The 5,860-nt window shown below is 47.4% G+C and overlaps 1 long non-coding RNA gene across 1 annotated transcript; it reads right to left on the reverse strand.

Moving 5' to 3' along the window:
• Window positions 1-1,237: 1,237 nt before the first annotated feature.
• LOC125756329 (uncharacterized) lies at window positions 1,238-4,689 on the reverse strand. The gene is made up of 3 exons (XR_007414379.1): window positions 4,505-4,689; window positions 2,054-2,135; window positions 1,238-1,460 (listed from the first exon to the last, which is right to left on the reverse strand). It is a non-coding gene; the product is annotated as an uncharacterized LOC125756329 (long non-coding RNA).
• Between the last annotated feature and the right edge of the window lie 1,171 nt (window positions 4,690-5,860).

Raw genomic sequence — 5,860 nt, forward strand, 5'->3', positions numbered from 1 at the left:
GTGGATACTGACAAAATGTGAGGTTGACAAAGCAGGGAAGCTGCTGAAGGCCGTAAAGAAGCGCGCGGAGAATTAACACTGCTCCTCACGGCGTAGAGCATATTCAAAATTGATATACAAACCGTTCGCCATACGCCACGTTTAGTCAGTTTTACGTACTTCTCGCAAAACTCAAAGAACTGTCCGAAATCATCGCTTAATACGTAGCTGGCTGGCACGTATGTGCATATTATATACGAATGCTGAATGATATAAAGACGCAGTAAAAGTAAATGTATGCATACGCAAAAATACAATAATACCAAGAGCGCATACAAAGAGCCGCAACGCGGTTTTCTCGAGAGATAGAAATTGTAATGCTTAAACATCTACTTAATTGGATCAAGAGAGGGTACTTGTCTGATACACATGGCACAACTCATGATTAGGAATATCTGTCGGTCACCTGCCCTTCTTAATTATCGTTTTAGTGGCAAACCACATTTGAACAACACGATGCTTGTGGGCGAAGGTGTGAGGGTATGATGCATGCAAGCTCTAAGCCAACTCCAAAGGAAAGTGTTTTGTGCTGTTCCTTGCGATGAGGGAAGCCTACATCTCTTGCCACGGACACCGCAACTGTTGTGCTCTAAGCAGACATGTACCAGAATTATTCCAAAGCTCCAGTGTGTGTATTCAGGACAGGGCAGGCCATATGACACCGCCGTGAAAGTTCTCATTACTCTGTGTACATATTTGTACGCTGCATAATAAAGCCGCAGAAAGAAGTACAAAAGATTAGGCGTGCACAGAAAGAAGCCCTAAAGGAAGAGCCACGCTTCTCTTGCTAGACGACACTTGGCTGGGCCGATCATGTGCGTAGCGAGTGATCCGAAATGTGTCGCGGAAAGAAGATCGAAAGAAAAAAGAGGCACATACCCTTTGTTAGGCGACACCTGGGTCGGTGGGCCACGGATAGAGCGGTCATACTGAGTGGAGCCCCCCTGCAAATAACACGTGATCAGCGTCGTGCTTCTCCTTAAGTACACTAATGTGTGCGGCATACCATAACTGCTGGTACTTTGCACATAAGCAGGACGGATGAAACCCAGAGGGCAGCCAAAAAGAGGGTCATTGTCAGTCCTTTACTTTTGTTGCTCGGGTTGTGGGTGCTCCCAAGAAATTTTCTGAAGAAAAAAAAAACATCAACCATTCGAAAAGAATTCATATTTCATTGCTTTATACCTCCAAAGCAGAATACATCAGTTTATTGATTTATAGCTTCAGGGACTTGTCTAGCTGATAGAAGACCGCAGGTATTCAAAGCGTTTCCCCTTGTTTTCGCCTGTGGTTGGTACAAATTTACAGGAGCAGGTGGTCAGGATCTGCAGTCAAACCCTCTCTTGCTGCACGCACCATCATGTTTCATCAGTCAATATGTCAGCTGCTGATTCCGCAATCTCCTCGCTGGACAGTCGATCCTAAAAGGAGAGGACCGTTATTTTACACTATTCCAACGGTTACTGCCACTTTGCACACAACTGCCGATAACATGTAATGTGAGACAAATACTCCACCCCCCCCCCCCCCAAAAAAAAAGGGTGTTACTTGACCACTACATAAGCGTTCCTCAAATCTACTATCCTGTGCAATACGTTTATCGGAAAACAAAAATCTTATTTAAATCGCACGTTAATACCAAATGCAATTGACATCTGTTTAGCACAAAAGTCAGCAATACAATAATGTAAGTGACAGTTTAGTAGCAGAAACGCGACAGCAGGTGATTAGAAACAGAAATATTACAATTTACAATTTTCAATGACCATACTCGGCATTTCACGTAGAGCTTGAATATGCTCGTACCTGATTGTTTTCCTCAAGGGGCATCTTCCTTTTGACAGTTCACAACCTCGGCTGCACCGAACGTAAGGCATATCGGCGTGTCTGGAAGCTTCCAAGCTGCCTGATAGTAGATCATCCCAGCATGCCTTGGGCGGGATGTATGCTGCAAACAGTTCCAACGCAACACATTTATTATGGCGAGAAAAAATCATTTGTGTTGTCTACGTACCTTTAAACATTCCGGCTTTGACAGTTAAATCACATGTATACTGATTCATTTTTTCTAACCACAATGACACGTTGCTTGCACCCTAGAACAGAACGAGAACATAAAAAAAAAAGTTATCTCAGTGCCGGAGAACAAATTTTTATCGCCAAGGAACTAAGGACATCGAAAGACATACCAGCCACACTGACCATGTCTCCCTTTGAACTCCTACGTTGCACGATTGCTGGCATTCGTGCTATCTGAAAATCGTTAAGCCACAGCGTATCGCTTATCGCGTAACATATTCTCAGCTGCCCCGTTTCGATAGCGACGCATTTAGACGTAATCGAGCGACGCAGAGCAAATACTGCCGGCAACAATGCCTAAAAGCATGACAACTTATTTTTCTGACTCGACCCAACTCTTACAGCAGCGTAAGCATGAGCATGAATTATCTGAATTTTGAATGCCGTACATTGTGATCTGTATGATTGCAACTATGGAATGAAGATGACTTCAGCATATATTTGTGGTAAGGTTTCAAGTTAGGTCAACACGCAGAAGTTTGAAGTCTGACGGAAGCCCGTCTGGTTGGGTTGATACGGGGTGACGTTGAAAACCCGAGGCGCTGAGCCGACTAAAGCAAAAAGCACACGCACACATACACACACACACGCACGCGCACACACACACACACATACACACAAGCGCACACACACGCACGCGCGAGCGCACACACACACGCACGCGCGAGCGCACACACACACACGCGCGCGCACACACGCGAGCACACGCGCACGAGCACACACGCACGCGCGCGCACACACATACACACACGCACGCGCGAGCGCACACACACACGCGAGCACACAAGCACGCGCGAGCACACACACACGCGAGCGAACACACGCGCACGAGCACACACACGCGCGCGCGCACACACACACACACACACGCACGAATGCGCGAGCAAACACACACACACACACACACACGCACGCACGCGCGAGCACACACACACGCGCGCACGAGCACACACACGCGCGCACACACACACACGCACGCGCGAGCACACACACACGCGCGCACGAGCACACACGCGAGCAAACACACACGCGCACACGCACACGCGCGCTCGCGCGAGCACACAAACACGCACGCAAGCGCGAGCACATACACACACGCGAGCACAAACACGCGCGCACGAACACACACACGAGCGAACACACGCGCGCACACGCACACACGCACGCGCGAGCACACACACGCGCACGAGCCCACACACACACGTACGCACGCACACACACGGAGTGGCCGGTATCAAGAGCGACTCGAGATAAAGACGTCGTGACAGTCATTTTTCTCTAGCGCGAGCACGTGCCTTCCCCCAGTCGATTGCGTGTCCCCTGAAACGTGCTCAGCCAAAGCACCGGATTTAACCATTTATTTTTTCACGTCATAAACTTCCTTTTGTGTGTGTGTATTAAATGTTTACTTCGGTCGGCGCACTCCCTCGGGTTCGCTACATTCAGCTACACACGGAAGGATGCTGTGATTTCCTTTAAGACACTTAAAACTACACTTAAAACGCACTCTTAACGCCATTTCATTGTCTTTCGGGTACTTAAAGCTTTATTCATTTCGGTAGCGCAAAACAATTAAAGACAAGAGAGGACACGTAGACAGGACGGGCGCTAGACATCAACTGACTTTACTGCAAGGAAACACACAAAAACCCGTTGCACAGGCGCGACGCGCTACATCACTCTACGAGGGCTTTTTTTTTTCCTTTAATGTGTCTTATTTTCTTTGCGCTACCGAAATGAACACCAGTGATCACAACCAACTAGCCCGCATTACCGCATTAAACCCTCACTCGTCCGCCTAAAACTACCGCAGCAGAGTTTGAAGCATGGCGAAAAGTTGAATTAGCCGACACGTTGCGTATAGACGCCACGAAATATCATGTACCGGTGACAAGGACATGAAAAACAGCCCAGACTGCCATTGACAGGAGCGAGTTACTGCGCACGCAGAGCTCGTCTGGGTAAAGCTGATCTGGGGCACTTTGTTTATGCCGCCTACAGTATTTCACACCGTGATTGCAGCCTTCATCGAGCGTGTTGAAGGTATCAAGACGGCGACAGCAAGAAGGGTTAAACTTCTGTCCTTCATCTCTTCTCACATAAACGTGTATGATAACGAATGATCTTAGTCGGATGTTTGATAATATACGCCCAAACACTCATCTTGTAATGTCAAACGCAGAGCAAATACTGCCAATAACAATGCATTACATAAAAGTATGACACGATTTATTTAAAACATAAAAGTATGACACGATTACATAAATGTATATATGACACGACCCATCTGTACAGTAGCGTAAGCATGAGCATGACTTCAGACAAACACGCGACATAAGTACATATACACAAGCAAATAACGTACTGAAGAGAGAATATTGCTTACCTGCAAATCACATTTACTGCGGTCTTCGGGCAACGTAACAACGGATGCAACCCGCTCGACAACTGCGAGTCTCAGGCAAGCGAAGAATCAGCAATGCAGCTCGTCGCAACGGCCGCGCAGCCCACTGAACGTGCCCGTTGCAATGCATCGTGGCTGATTTGCGGCGGATCGCGCACGTTAATGACTGTCCTTGCTTGCTGTATCACTAGTTACACGCCACTCACGTACACAACACGATTAGTCCAGGCACGTTAACAAAGCTCGGAGCGTAAAACCTGGTTAAATCGATGAAACGAATAGCAGCACTGCACAAACGCGACTTCAACAACCGCACCAACCGCCTCGCATTCGAATGCTCTTCCCGGCATACACCTCAAGCTGTGCAAAGCCTAGGAGAGATGACGCCGTCCCTGCTTCGATAAAGTTGAAGCGGCGCCTCGAGGACGCCACATTTGTTACTCAACGCGAGCTCATACGTCTCTCTACGCGGCCTCTCCACTGGAGCGGCCGTCCCACGCTGTTTTGTGAACTCAGCGGCATATTTTTCTCCCGTGTTGGCGAATTGATGACGGTTAACCGTGTTTGGTGCTATGTTGTCCCGTGACGTTTGCTGCACTTTACGATCCGTTAATTATAACGCGAAACAAACAAACAAACAAACTAGACAACACGACAGCAAAATTAAAATAAATTGTATTGCGAGTCTCGGAAAAATATTTTTCTCGCGCCACGGGATGGTTCTTCGATCGCTACGGACATACGAGCGCTATGGGACGGGGACATAGACAAGAGGTACACAGGACAGGCGCCTGTCCTGTGTACCTCTTGTCTATGTCCCCGTCCCATAGCGCTCGTATGTCCGTATCATGTATGAACCAACTTGCCCAAACACAAGTCTTGCTAAGCCAAATCTTCGATCGCATCGTCAGTTTAATTTGGTCGGTTGTCGTGTGCTCACAGTACTTTATCTTGTCGCCATATGCGAAGCTTCCCGGAGGCAGATTAATTACTTCTGCGGCTTAAAAGCAAAATAGATATAAGAGCTACCTAATAAGTTGTTTAGCACAAATATTTGACCAACATATGATAGTTTTTCGTTCTTGTGCTTCTGCCGATGTCTGTGCAGATTGTCACTTCATAAATTACCGGTTTTGGAAGCGTGCTCACCTTATTGAACTCCAGTTTTAGTTCATACCCCACCATCGCTTGCCTCAGTACGCCGCAATGTAAAATCGCTGCTCCTGTGATTTGCTTTTCTGCTGTCAAGACCCGTTCTGTGTGTACATCATCCGCTGTTCAATTGATAAAGCCAGCCTTGAACAAGACAGATCGCGATGTGACACATTGATCAATAAA

The sequence above is a fragment of the Rhipicephalus sanguineus genome, chromosome 11 (assembly GCF_013339695.2).
Source record: "Rhipicephalus sanguineus isolate Rsan-2018 chromosome 11, BIME_Rsan_1.4, whole genome shotgun sequence".
In the NCBI taxonomy this organism is placed as follows: domain Eukaryota; kingdom Metazoa; phylum Arthropoda; class Arachnida; order Ixodida; family Ixodidae; genus Rhipicephalus; species Rhipicephalus sanguineus.